This window comes from Marmota monax, unplaced genomic scaffold (assembly GCF_021218885.2).
Source record: "Marmota monax isolate L192 unplaced genomic scaffold, Marmota_monax_Labrador192_F-V1.1 WCK01_AAM20220418_F8-fsc00005, whole genome shotgun sequence".
NCBI classification, from domain to species: domain Eukaryota; kingdom Metazoa; phylum Chordata; class Mammalia; order Rodentia; family Sciuridae; genus Marmota; species Marmota monax.
In genome coordinates, this window is record NW_026692254.1 from 32414181 (window position 1) to 32428860 (window position 14680).

Genomic DNA, 14680 nt, shown 5'->3' on the forward strand with positions numbered 1-14680 from the left:
ACCCACAGCTGTGTGTACTGAGACTTTAGAGAAGATGGAGCATGAGTTGGAGGTCTCCTCAGACAGCATCCAGTTTGATCCTTCATTGTGTGGATGGAGAAATGGTGTTCAGTGAAAGGAGTGATGAGCCCAAGATGTGGCAGAGCTTGCTCAGAACTGTGTCCCTTTCATGTCTTCAGCTTTACCGGCAACAGAACTGGTGATTTCTATCATCCATGAGTCATTCTCTTTGAGATAGTTTTCTCTTTCTTTCTTTCTTTCTTTCTTTCTTTCTTTCTTTCTTTCTTTCTTTCTTTCTTTCTTTCTTTCTTTCTTTCTTTCTTTCTTTCTTTCTTTCTTTCTTTCCTTCCTTCCTTCCTGTGGATTGAACCCAAGAATTCTTTACCACTAAGCTACATTCCTTAAGCTACTTTTTTTTTTTTTACTTTTTTATTGTTGGTTGTTCAAAACATTACATGTTTCTTGATATATCATATTTCACACTTTGATTCAAGTGGGTTATGAACTCCCATTTTTACCCCATATACAGATTGCAGAATCACATCAGTTACATATCCATGGATTTACATATTGCCATACTAGTGTCTGTTGTGTTCTGCTGCCTTTCCTATCCTCTACTATCAACCCTCCCCTCCCCTCCCTTCCCCTCCCCTCTTCTCTCTCTACCCACCTCTACTGTCATTCATTTCTCCCCCTTGTATTATTTTTCCCTTTCTCCTCACTTCCTCTTGTATGTACTTTTGTATAACCCTGAGGGTCTCCTTCCATTTCCATGCAATTTCCCTTCTCTCTCCCTTTCCCTCCCACCTCTCATCCCTGTTTAATGTTAATCTTCTTCTCCTGCTCTTCGTCCCTACTCTGTTCTTAGTTACTCTCCTTATATCAAAGAAGACATTTGGCATTTGTTTTTTAGGGATTGGCTAGCTTCACTTAGCATAATCTGCTCTAATGCCATCCATTTCCCTGCAAATTCTATGATTTTGTCATTTTTTAATGCAGAGTAATACTCCATTGTGTATAAATGCCACATGTTTTTTTATCCATTCGTCTTTTGAAGGGCATCTAGGTTGGTTCCACAGTCTTGCTATTGTGAATTGTGCTGCTATGAACATCGATGTAGCAGTGTCCCTGTAGCATGCTCTTTTTAGATCTTTAGGGAATAGACCGAGAAGGGGAATAGCTGGGTCAAATGGTGGCTCCATTCCCAGCTTTCCAAGAAATCTCCATACTGCTTTCCAAATTGGCTGCACCAATTTGCAGTCCCACCAGCAATGTACAAGTGTACCCTTTTCCCCACATCCTCGCCAGCACTTGTTGTTGTTTGACTTCATAATGGCTGCCAATCTTACTGGAGTGAGATGGTATCTTAGGGTGTTTTTGATTTGCATTTCTCTGACTGCTAGAGATGGTGAGCATTTTTTCATGTACTTGTTGATTGACTGTATGTCCTCCTCTGAGAAGTGTCTGTTCAGGTCCTTGGCCCATTTGTTGATTGGGTTGTTTGTTCTCTTATTGTCTAATTTTTTGAGTTCTTTGTATACTCTGGATATTAGGGCTCTATCTGAAGTGTGAGGAGTAAAGATTTGTTCCCAGGATGTAGGCTCCCTATTTACCTCTCTTATTGTTTCTTTTGCTGAGAAAAAACTTTTTAGTTTGAGTAAGTCCCATTTGTTGATTCTAGTTACTAACTTTTGTGCTATGGGTGTCCTATTGAGGAATTTGGAGCCCGACCCCACCGTATGTAGATCGTAGCCAACTTTTTCTTCTATCAGACGGCGTGTCTCTGATTTGATATCAAGCTCCTTGATCCATTTTGAATTAACTTTTGTGCATGGCGAGAGAAAGGGATTCAGTTTCATTTTGTTGCATATGGATTTCCAGTTTTCCCAGCACCATTTGTTGAAGATGCTATCCTTCCTCCATTGCATGCTTTTAGCCCCTTTATCAAATATAAGATAGTTGTAGTTTTGTGGATTGGTTTCTGTGTCCTCTATTCTGTACCATTGGTCCACCCGCCTGTTTTGGTACCAGTACCATGCTGTTTTTGTTACTATTGCTCTGTAGTATAGTTTGAAGTCTGGTATCGCTATACTGCCTGATTCACACTTCCTGCTTAGCATTGTTTTTGCTATTCTGGGTCTTTTGTTTTTCCATATGAATTTCATGATTGCTTTCTCTATTTCTACAAGAAATGCCGTTGGGATTTTGATTGGCATTGCATTAAACCTATAGAGAACTTTTGGTAATATCGCCATTTTGATGATGTTAGTTCTGCCTATCCATGAACAGGGTATATTTTTCCATCTTCTAAGATCTTCTTCTATTTCTCTCTTTAGGGTTCTGTAGTTTTCATTGTATAAGTCTTTCACCTCTTTTGTTAGGTTGATTCCCAAGTATTTTATTTTTTTTGAAGATATTGTGAATGGAGTGGTTGTCCTCATTTCCATTTCAGAGGATTTGTCGCTGATATACAGGAATGCCTTTGATTTATGCGTGTTGATTTTATATCCTGCCACTTTGTTGAATTCATTTATTAGCTCTAATAGTTTCTTTGTAGACCCTTTTGGGTCTGCTAGGTATAGAATCATGTCATCTGCAAATAGTGATAAAAAAATATGGAACGCTTCACGAATTTGCGTGTCATCCTTGCGCAGGGGCCATGCTAATCTTCTCTGTATCATTCCAATTTTAGTATATGTGCTGCCGAAGTGAGCACTCCTTAAGCTACTTTTAAAAAAAATTTGAGACAGAGTCTTGTTAAGTTGCTGAGGTTGGCCTTGAACTTGGGATCCTCCTGCCTCAGCCTCTCAAGTTACTGAGATTACAGGTGTGCATCATTATGCCCAGCTGCAATAGCATTTTCATCTGAGGAAGACATAGTAAATATCAGCTCAGTTTCCTGAAAGTGGTAAATAACTCATGAACCCTTCTTGGGTCCTCACCATCTCAGGCTGAGTCACTTTTACCAAGGATTTAGCTGTAAACTAGGCCCTGGAGGAGATGGGAGAGAGAAGGAACAGGTTTTTGTGGAAAACAAAGAGCAGAGGAAAGAAGCTGAGAGTGGATGAACACAGATGGTTAAGGGGAAGGATGAGGATAGTGGGAGCCAGATCATGGTGGCAGATGCAAGAAAATGGTAGTGTGTCAAGGGGAGAATGTGGAATACCAGACAGAAATTGTAGCCCCAGGAACCTCTAGGGTCGCATATTTTCCTCAGAATTCACCAGTATTTTGCCTTCATCTTTTTTATGTTCCTTATGAGGCATTCTGAATTACTCAGAAAATGTTCCACCTCATCAGCTATTTTCCAATCGCTTTGGGACATAGGATGCTTCTTTACCTCACCTGACTTCCATGATCCTTTTAGCTTCTTGACTCTGGGTACTAATCCACAGTCTTGGGCAAGCCTTCCTGGGACTTCCTCATTAATAAAATGGGGTAACCACATCTGCCATCATCACCAGTTTTTGTAAGGATCTAATAAGTGATGGCATTTTATGATTGTTAGAAGTCATCTAGGGCTCACTGAGCAGAACCATAGACAAAGACAGATAAAAGAGGTCACACAACGCTTTGGGATACAGCCTGAACTTCAATTGTCTCCTCACTCCTAGCAAGTGTTTGCTGGTGGATTCAATAACTGTGAAAAGTGCTACTGATTCTCACTGAAGCAAGATAATCACCCCAAGTGGCTTAGTTGGCAAGGTTTGATGGCTGACTAAATGAATAATAGGTATCCTTGAATAAGAATGCTCTTTTCTCTTTTAAGAACCTTCACCCTCTGCTTCTATGTCCCACACCCTCTGTCCTCCCACTCTGCCATGAGCTTAACAGTATTTCCCACTGGGTGTGAGGCCCAGGCCCCTCTGGCACAGGACACAGAGTCCCAAGACAGTATGGGAAATGGAACACAATGAGGGGGATGGAAGCCCAGGTGATAGAAATGGAGGTAAATGCAGTGACAATGGGATAAACTACCTCATGGAACATAAACTGACTGTCTCTAAGAAATACAGGCACTGTTCCAAGTGCCTTACATGAATTCACCCATTTAATCTTCCCATGAATCCTCTGAGTCTCTGTTTTACAGATGAGGAAACTAAGGCACAGAGAGATTAAATAACTTGTCAAGATTCTCATAGCTAATTCTTAGTTGAATCAGGATTTGAACTTTATCACATGGACAGTTTGGTGACACTTAGAGAAAGTTCCAGTGAAATGCTTATTGCCCACACAGTGTGATCTGGCAAAAAGTAGATCTACAGAGACAGCAGAAAGTCAGCCCCACTCCCAGGTCAGCTAACCCCAACTGAGGCATTTGGATGTGTTCTGGACCTCAGCCTTCCAACTGTGAACTGGAGAAGGGAGTGGCAGTAGGCAAAATCTAAGAGATCTCTCCACTTCAATGTGAAAAAGTTTCCTATTAAATTAAATGTTCTCCAAACTACATGTGGTTGTCTTGCTTAGGTCAGTAGAGATGAAATCTAGAGGAAGTCTGAGGCTTTCAAATCAGAGAAATGCTGTTTTGCAAAATATTTTCAAAGATGAAGAGAATTTGTCAAAAACAATTCAGGCATTTTCTTTAATTTCTAAAGGAAGTGATTCAAGCTACCCAAAGGTCACTAATGAAAAAGATGAGTTCAATCATTATATAAACATCAAAGCTTCTTCCCAGTTAACTGGGGACTCAGCCTCGTTCTGCAGTGTGTGTGTGTGTGTGTGTTGCTTCATTAGGATACTGCTCAAAACTACCTGAAATTTAAAAACAGTGGCTGTATTAGAACCATATGGAGAACTTTGAAAAAATATCGAATACTGGGCCTGAGGTTTGAACACAGACCTGCAACTCCTTATCCCATGGTCTTTCCTTCTACACTGTACTCAGCCTGTCTTCCATCTGCCATCTTGGAGCAGACAGAGGCCCAGAAATAGGCATGACAATCAGCACAAATCTATGATTCTGATCAAGCAACACAATCCCACAAACTTCTGTAGGAACTGTGCCAGGAAGCAGGTGAAATTGCAGAGAGATGCTGGGTGCTGGAAGGGAGTCCTGAGGGGGACCCAAGCTGGGTGAGGCTGAGAGCAGGTGGTTCATAACTTCAGAAAGGGTTTCACTCCATTGTTTTCTTAACTTAAGAAAGAAAGGTGCTCAGTGCCATTTTGATGTTTGAAACATCTGGACCCACTCTTCCCACAAATTATTACAATCCAAATAGATGACTCCCATTCTACATTGTACATAATCTATGATGGCTATATTATCTTGACTGAGCTAACAGATAACCAGATAGTTGGTCATACATTATTTTTAGGTGAATCCATAAGGACATTTCTAAAAGAGGTTAGCATTTGAGTCATTAAACTGAGTAAGGAAAATCAACCCTCACCAAGGTGTGTGGGCATTATCCAATCTGTCAAGGGCTCTTATAGAACAAAAGGAAAGAAAGGGTGAATTTTCTCTCTTCTTGAGCTGAGACATCATCTTCTTCTGGCCATGGACATCCATACTCCTGGTTCTCAGGCCTTTAGATCCAAACTAGAACTCCCCTAGTGGTTTTTCCTGGTTCTCCAGCTTGTAGATGGCAGAACACAGGACTTCTCACTATCCATGACAGATAAGAGATCCTTCACTGTATCTCTATGTGTCCTATTGGTTCTGTTTCTCTGGAGAACCTTGACTAATACAATGTCTTACCTCTTACTTATTTTAATAAAGCACGATGGAAGCTAAGGTAGAACCTCATATTCAGAAGGTTCTACTTGATATCTGTGGATGATTCATTCAGGCAGAATAAGGCTGGCTCCAGAGACCTTCCAGATACTGTGAGTTACAAGAGTCACAAGAATGCACCACAGTGCCGGGCTTGGAACTCTTTTATTTTTTGGGGGGGCCAAATACTCACCAGAAGAAATCAATTGGGAAACACAAAAATAGCACTTTAATTTTGGAAGTGAAATAGAGAGTACATAAAATAAAGTAGGATATGCTTAGAGCAGTGATTTACAACCCTGCCTACACATTGTAACCACCTGAGAGGTTTAAAAACAGGCTGGATTCAGCCCAACATGTTTTTGTAATTTCATTGGTTTGGAATGCAGCTTGGACATGAAGACTTTTAAAATCTTCTTTTAAAAATATCTCATCCATATATACATGTGTATACACGTGTATGTACATATAACTTAATAGGATTGGCTCATACTAAATGCACATGCTATTTTTTTTAATTTTGTTTTTTCACTTAGTTAAGTCATATCATTCTATAGAACATTTTTATATGGCAGTAGACAATTGTTTCTGGGGTATTTTAAAAAATCTAAACAATATTTCATAATGTAGATTTATAAAAATGTATTTAACATACTGTTGTTAGATATATAGGCTGATTCAACTTTTTCACCATCATAAATAACACTCCAATAAACAATCCATTACATAACTTATTCTGTACTCATCAATACTATTTCCTGAGAATCAGTGTTTATCATCCTCATTAAACTTTGTCAACATGAGAAGCAGCAGAAAATGGTATTTTAATATTGATCTTATTTCTTTTCTTTCTTTTTGAAAAAAATCCTGGTAAAGTTGAACATTTATATCGGCATGATTGTGTTATGGGTGTCTTTCATTGTTTTTTGGTTTGTTGGCAATTTGTGGTTTTGTTCTCTCAGGTGTCTCTTGGAGTCCTATTCAGAAAGATGATAGAGAGACGGTAGCTTTCTGGGCATGCCTTATTCCATATAGTGATATTTAGCCTTGTGGTGCTTTGGTCTTTCAGATCCTAGAAAATACATTTTGGGTGGCATTTGCAATGGTTTGGATCTGGAACAGATCCCAAAAAGCTCTTGTGTTGAAAGCATGATCCCCAACACAGCTAGGTTCAGGTGGGACTTTTAGGCAATGCTGAGAACTACAACCTCATCAGTGAACTAATCCAGTTGATGGGTTAGTAATTTGAATGCACTACTGGGGTCACTGTAGGCAAGTGGGGCTGGCTAGTGGAAGTAGGTCACTGGGGAGAGAGTGTCCTTGAGGACTATATCTCATCCCTGGCTCCTAGTACTCTCTTTCTCTGCTTCCTGGCTGCCATGAACTGAACAGCTTTCCTCCACCATGCCTTTCTGGTATGATGTTTCTGCAATACAGTCAGCCAACCATGGGCTGAGATCTCTGATACTATGAGTCAAAGTAAATCTTTTCTCCTTTAAGTTGTTCTTGTGAGGTATTTTGTTCACAACAATGAGAATCAGTCAACACAGCATTCCAGAATCCTTAGACAGCATCTTGACACGCTCTTCAGACCTGGCACTCTGCAGATGAAGCTGGCAGCTACAGCCAACTGCTCCTGCTGCAGTGGCATGAACAGGAATGGGAAATACAGGAAGAACTCCCTTCTCCTCTCCTCTCTCCTTTCAGGTCTCTCAAGGCCTCTTTTTGGCAAAACCTAAAGGAGGCCATCTGGCAAGGGACCTGGGAAAGGTAGTTTTCAGTGTCTCAGTTCAGCTCCATTAAGCAACACACAGAAGGCTTCGATACAATGGGCATAATATTCTTGGGATATGACTTGCCTACATTTGGTCTCCTGTCTCCTGTTTCACTCAAGATCTTTGAATAGTTCCCCTTTTCTTAGCATCATACTTATGGTCCACTTAATAATGACTATTGAGGTGTTCTTTATTCCTGAGGCTAACTACCCATTCATTTGCTCTCTGGCAGCTTGTTTTTGGAGTCCTGGCTTTGGAAAATTTCATCAAGGTCCACAAGTTGGTGGTAATAAAATGACATATGCCAAATAGGAGATTGGAAGAGAGGATGCACTTTACCACTTGAGCTACGTCTCCAGCCCTTTCTATTTTTTATATTAAGACGGAATCTCAAAATAGGTGACAAAATGACATCTGCCAAATAGGAGATTGAAATATTTTCATTGCCATATCCACGAATCACCATGAGATTATCAACGTGAACTTTGGAGAGTTCTCACATAATAACATATTGAACTCCTCCAAATAGAATGTCATGTTGAATGCAGCAAGGGCTTTCTCTCTTTCTGTTGAGTCTCTTCATCATGGTCATATGGTCACAATTCAGGTCACTCTTCTGCAAGAACAGAAGAAGTGTGCGGACTAGCCTTTGGTTTATCTGAATGGAAGATGCCCATAGGTTGTCCTCCAGGGCATGTGCTTTGTTTGCTCATGTCAACATCAGGGAGCGGTCGTACACCCTGTGGCTTCTCATTTTAACTTATCCCTTATGTGCCTGAATCCCAGCTTTGCCATAACTTGCTCTGGACCCTTGCTGAGTTTCAGCAGCCTTCCCCGGAGATCCACAAACTAGATATGCTCCAAGTACTTCTCAGAGGAACTTGGCTGGCTCAGTACCTACCTTCCCAGGAAAGTACCTTGATGAGCGCTCATGAGAACCATCTCTAGTTTCTTAAATTTCTCACAGGATTACATACTATACTAACTGTCCCATCACACTCATGAGGCACACCAAAGGAAAGGGTAGTATGAAAACCAACCCAGTGATCTTGTGTCTTCCTCTCTGCTTATGCTCTCTTTCTCTCTCTCTTCTTGGTTCTGGACCTGCTTTCTTAACCCAGAGGTCCTTTACCACTGAGCTACATCCCCAGCCCTTTCTATTTTTTATATTGAGACAGAACCTCACTAAGTTGCTTAGGTCCTCATTAAGTTGTTGAGACTGACCTCTGTTGAGACTATCCTCAGTCTCAACTCCTCAGTTTCCCCTGCCTCAGTCTCCAAGTTGCTAGAATTACAGGCATGTGTCACCACACTAGCTTGACTCTTCATTGTTGATTCTTCACTTCGATCCCATTTCTGCCTTTTGCTTTCCCCTTGAGATCCAACCTTGGACCTTCTCTTTTCCCTTGCTTCTGTTCTACCCTGCCCAGAGCTAACTCACCAGGACCAGTTCCAGTGCAATAGAACCTTTTCTCTGCAGGATGCCATTCACTGGAGTCACTCTGACCTGCAGAGCAACCCCTTCTTCTTGTATTTTTTTTTTTTTAAGTTGTAGATGGACACAATGTCTTTATTTTATTTATTTTTATGTGGTGTTGAGGATCAAACACAATGCCTCACTCGTGCAAGGCAAACGCTCAACCACTGAGCTACAACCCCAGCCCCAGAGCAACCTCTTCTTCAAGGGCCTTCACTTCTTTCACTTAGATTTGCCCTGTTCTAGTCACACAAAGATTTTTTTCTGTCTTTGTTTAAGGTTCTTGCCACAAGAGCTGGAAGGGTGCTTTTGAAGTACAAAGATTTGCTTGGGCAGGGGGAAGGACCATTTTTCCATGGTCATCAGTCTTCCCTTCTTTCAGCATAAACAATGGGAACTGCAGAAACTCAGAGCCGCAGTTTTCCTGGTCCATCCATCCTCTGCCCTCCATGACAAAACAAGCCTCTTAAGGTGGCCCCATAGAGCAAGAGCTAAGGCTAAATGACACAGATCCACTCACCCAGAACATCCATTTTTCTTCCAGACTCCCAAACCTTGGTCGGGGCAGTGAACAGACCTGATTTTTGTTGGACCCTTGGCTTTTCTCTGTTGCCAGTACTGGAAGTGGCCTTGTAGACTCTAGGTTGTCTGGAAAGATAAAGGTGAGATCACTGCAATGTATCATAGAGTGCCAGAGCATATCATAGAATGTTCCATGCAACAAATTCCTTTTAGAAAATCCCATTCCTTAAGGAAAAGGTATACTTCTGCCTTTTAAATAAAAAGAATGATGTGAACTCTGCCTTTACCCTCCTCTAGGCACACTGAACAAAAGAATAAGGATAAAACTGGAGGAATTCCTGTATCAGCCTAGTAGTGAACTCACAGTCTCCAGGGAGCATCTCATTCCCCTCACCCTTTTCCCCTTGATGTTGGTTCCAATCTTTGTGCAGGAAAAATGATTACAGGGAATTCTAGAAGCCCAGAAAGACCCTTGAGAACAGTAGGGTGTAAAAGAAGGAAGGAGAGATGCTATTATTAATGGCATTCACTCTTTGCTGCATTAGCAAATCACCCAGCAAATGCATGTGTACATGCATGAATGAATAAGAGAGTAAACAAGTAAAACTGTATTTGGTAAAGCAATTTTCTCCAAGCTTAAACTTTGTCCAAAGTGAAAATAAGGTACTTTTTTCTCTTGTTTAGCCTCAGGTTGTGAAAGCCTTCACCACTCTCTCCATACTGGTCATTTTGTTCCTCAGCCCCATTCCTGCTCCTCTGTGCTCTGTTTGACATGCAGGAGGCTGAGACCCTGTGTGTTGTGCTTAAATTCTCCACCAGGTTAGATTCTGCCTTGGGGGTCACTGGCATGAGGCTGGAAGACAGGAAGGAGGAAGAACCCTGCCTAGTCTTTCTTGCTGTCTGCAGCAGTATTATGGAGGGTGGATTCTTGGGCTTCTGCTCAGGTTGAAGTGACCATAACAGTGGGGGCATCCCCGGCCTCAACAACAAGGTGCATGGTGAATGGCAGTTCCGACATGTCAGGGCTGGCTGGGGTGATCTCCAACAGCTGCATATGGAGGATGAGTTCCAACTTCCTGGGGTACAAGGCATCACCAGGGACCTAGCAGCCACATTCTCACAATATCAAGATCCTACACCAGCTTACACATTTCCCTGTTACCTAGCAGTGTCTAGCTTTCTGTAGTTCTGGTCTCCAGCTAACTTTATCTCTCTTTTTCTGCTACTTTGGCCTTCCCAGCACTTTAGTAACAAATTCCCTGTAATTGATTCCCTTTATTTGTAACCCACTGCACAGCTTCTGTCCTCCTGACCAGATGCTGACTGTGCATCTTCCCTCTATATCAATAGCAGCACTAGACACCTACTTAGACCTCATTCTCACAATGTGTTTGCTTCTAAGAATGATTCCACAATGAAAGGAGACTCCTCTTGAGGTGTGTTTGTTCTCCTTTTCCTGCCTTTCTGGTGAGAACTAAGGAATGGTTGCCAGTGACTGGGGTTAGCCCCATTAGATTTTCATACTGCAATCAGCTGTGTCTTTGTAGGGTCATCTCTATAAACCAAAAATAAATAAATCCCTCATGAATTGAAAAAAATTATACTTGTCAATTTCAGGTCATGTCACTATAGCCCCATTAGAGCTCAGCTGCCTGTGATAAATGGTTGTGGTTCAGCAGAGCAGTCAGGTTCCCTGGAGAGGGCCTCTAACAGCTGAGGCCCCACTTTGGGGGATGATTCTAAACATAAGGGTCCTTTTCTGTGGGATTTTCCTCTGTATGTCCACATTCTGTATTTGCATGACACTTTGATTCCAAACATATCTTCAGACCATCTTCTCCTTGGCCATGAGGGTGAAATTCTGTGCTTTGGCCTCTGTAAATCAATTATTATCAGAGGGACTGTCACTATGCTTCTTCCTGTCCTGATTCACTCCACAGTGAGATAGAGGGGATGTTTATATATTTCTTGCCAAGGAACAAGCTGTCCACTTAGATATGTGGCCATACTTTTAAAAATTGTACACTTTAAACAATTTAATGGGGATTTTTTTTTGTATATTCACTAGATTGTATAACATCACTATTATCTAATTCAAGATCATTTTCATCACCCCCAAAAGAAACTCCAACCCATTAGCAACCATGCCTCATTCTCCCTTCTCCTAACCCCTGGCAATGACTAGCTTACTTCCTGTCTCCATGGATTTGTCTATTCTAATGTTTCCCATGAGTGTAACCTTACAATACATGGCATTTTGTGTGTGTCTTTTTCTTTTCTTTTTTTTTTTTTTTTACTTAGAATAGCGTTTTCAAGGAAACTCCATTTGGTTAAATTGATCAATGCTTCATTCCCTTTAATGATGGAATAATTTTCCTTTATTCAGATATGCTGCATTTGGTCTATCCATTGTTGGACTCATGAACATATGGGTTGTTTCCATTTTGTCTCTTGTGAATAATGCTGCTATGAACATTCATGGGTACCATGTTTTTGTGTGGTCATGCTTTTAGTTCTGTTGGATATACATCTAGGAGGGGGTTTTCTGGATCCTATTGTAACTCTGTTGAACATTTTCCAGACTGTCTTCCAAAATGATGCCATTTTATATTCCTACCAGCACTATAGGAAGGTTCTGATTACTCTATGGCTACAATTTGACATGGTAAGATTTACTGATACCTAAAGCATCTAAGATCTGAAAAATTGTCATTGATTTTTTTTTTTTTTGTGGTTCTAGGGACTGAACCCGGGGCCTTGTGCATACATGTCATTAAAAACTTAAGATCAATGTTTGCAAATGTTTGCCTGGAGGAGACATGGCCTGTTCCTCTGAGCTCCAGACTTACTTATGGGAGTGGAGACAGCTGCATATCTCCACATACATTGTTCAATTACTACACATCAGCTTACAGAACATTTGGGATAGGGTTTTGTGATAAACATTTGTTATTTTTTTGTCCTTTGAGCTTATAACTCTCTTCCTCTATTTGGAGAATACTGTACCATGTAAGGACAAATCTGGGAATGCCACCCACTTCTTCCCCAGGACCTAAGCTTTGACTAGTTGTACTAGCTCTCTCATGCTAGATAAGGGGTTTCAAATTAGTAGCTCACTGGCTAAACTTGGACAACAAATGTGACTTGCTTGGCCTTTGCTGTTTCTTAAAAATCAAGAGGTTTCATTTAAGAATTCAGATTTTCAACTTATCCAAAAAAAACAGGAGTTCTGGAAGCCCTGGTCTGCACCCCACACAAGGCAATTATTGACTGGAGCTGAGTGGGCTATGGGGTGTGGTGGTGTGGCCCATGGTTGAAAATGCTTTGATTGGCCACTGTGTTACCTCCCTGCTCCTATCACTTATTTGTTGTAGCTTCCTACCACCAATAATTGAGTTTGTGAGACGTGAGAAGATCCTTCCCACATCTTCACACAACACTGCCCTCCCTGTCAAGTGCATGGGTTTTTGGAACAGTCCCATTAAGCGACTCTCATGGTGCCTGGTAATGAATAGGCTTTCTTTAGAATGGAAGTTCCCCAAGTTGGCTGCACATTACAATCACCTAAGGATTTCTTTTTTTTTTTTTTAAATCCCCAAGTCCAGACATACTTGGACTAATACTTGGACTCATTAAATAACAATCACTGGAAGAACAAGAAGTGGTGTACTTATAAAAGCTGAACAACAAGCTCTCTGGGAGGAAAAGCCCTGATCTCTAACATTTGCTGATTTCCGTGGTATAAATATCCCCATCATGGTTGATTTCAAGATGCTCAATAGCAAACCATGTCATATATGGTCTTTTCACCATGAAAATAAACATTTTTTCTTTTCTTTTGGCAGTACCAGGTATTGAACTCAGAAGGAGTCTATCACTGAGCTATACCTCTAGTTCTATTTTAGTTTTATTTTGAGACAAGGTCTTGCTAAGTTGCCCAGGCTAGCCTCAAAATTGAGATTCTCCTGCTTCAGTCTCCCAAGTCTCCCAATTAGGATTACAGGCCTGTGCCATGCCCAGTGTTACCCCACAGATTAAGCATATATAAATAATCTCATTACCATAGATGATAGGAGAATATAGTAAGAGTTTGGAGCTGATGCATTTTGAATATTTGCTACTTTAATTTAATATAATTTACTTAATTTAAATTTCAATATGACATAATTTAAAATAATGGCTGTGTTAAATGCCTGACTCACACAATTCTGGAATTTAAAAACTCAGCTGTGGTGAGCAGATATAAGCTGGCTCCAGCTCACTCCTGGTATTTGAATATTTTCTTGAAGATCCCTAGTAGATTACAAAATGCAGACAATTTGGGGGTCTATTGCTTTACAACAATGGTCCTCAAACTTAACCTTGCAATGGGATCACCTGGAAGTCTTGGTGAAATGCACATTTCTGTCCCCACTCCCACTTTGCTCCTGATTCAGCAGGTTTTAGGGTAGGGCTCAAGAACTCACCCTTTTAGTGAGTTCCCAGGGGATGCTATGGCTGCTCATCTGGGACCACACTATAAAAATATTAATAATTGGCCAGCCTAGTTCCTAGTTAGCTTTTTTTTACAGAATGGGCCAGGTATGGTTGAAAACAGTCTTCTCTGACCCATTCTTATAGATAGTAATCTCTGTCCAGAGGCCAGTAGGCATGGTGATTGGCAGGTGCCTAGGTGCTGCACTCTAACCTTGAGGATGCAATGAAGCCCTACAATAGTCTGAGTCTTCTCAACTCCCTTTTTCAGTCCCCCACTGCCACTCCCTGTGCAAAAATTAAGTGGTGTTGGGGAGAGGGAAGTAAGGAACAAAGCTTCACTGTGAAGGCCATTACCAGCTCTCTTGAGGCAGCATAAGTGCCTGACCTCTGTCACCGTGGAGACTGAGCAGTTGTTGCTGGGCTGGTGTGTTAATCAGCTTTTCATTGCTATGATCAAAATACCTGACAAGAACACCTTAGAAGAGAAAAAGGTTATTTTGGGCTCATGGTTTCAGAGGTTCAGTTTATGGTTGGACATCTTCATTACTCTGGGTCTAAGATTAGGCAGAGCATCATGGCAGAAGAGCATGGAGAAGGAAAGCTGCTTAGTTTATGGCAGGCAGGAAGGGAGATAGAGAGAGAAAATGTACATGAGGAGAGGAGCCAGGGACAAAATATAATACCCAAGGGGACTCCCCCTGTGACCTACCTCCTTCA

The 14680-nt window shown here is 41.2% G+C and overlaps 1 non-coding gene across 1 annotated transcript; it reads right to left on the bottom strand.

Annotated features, from left to right (window-relative positions):
* Positions 1-2609: 2609 nt before the first annotated feature.
* Positions 2610-2716, bottom strand: LOC124089518 (U6 spliceosomal RNA). Its single transcript, XR_006850762.1, has one exon. It is a non-coding gene; the product is annotated as a U6 spliceosomal RNA (small nuclear RNA).
* Positions 2717-14680: the final 11964 nt, after the last annotated feature.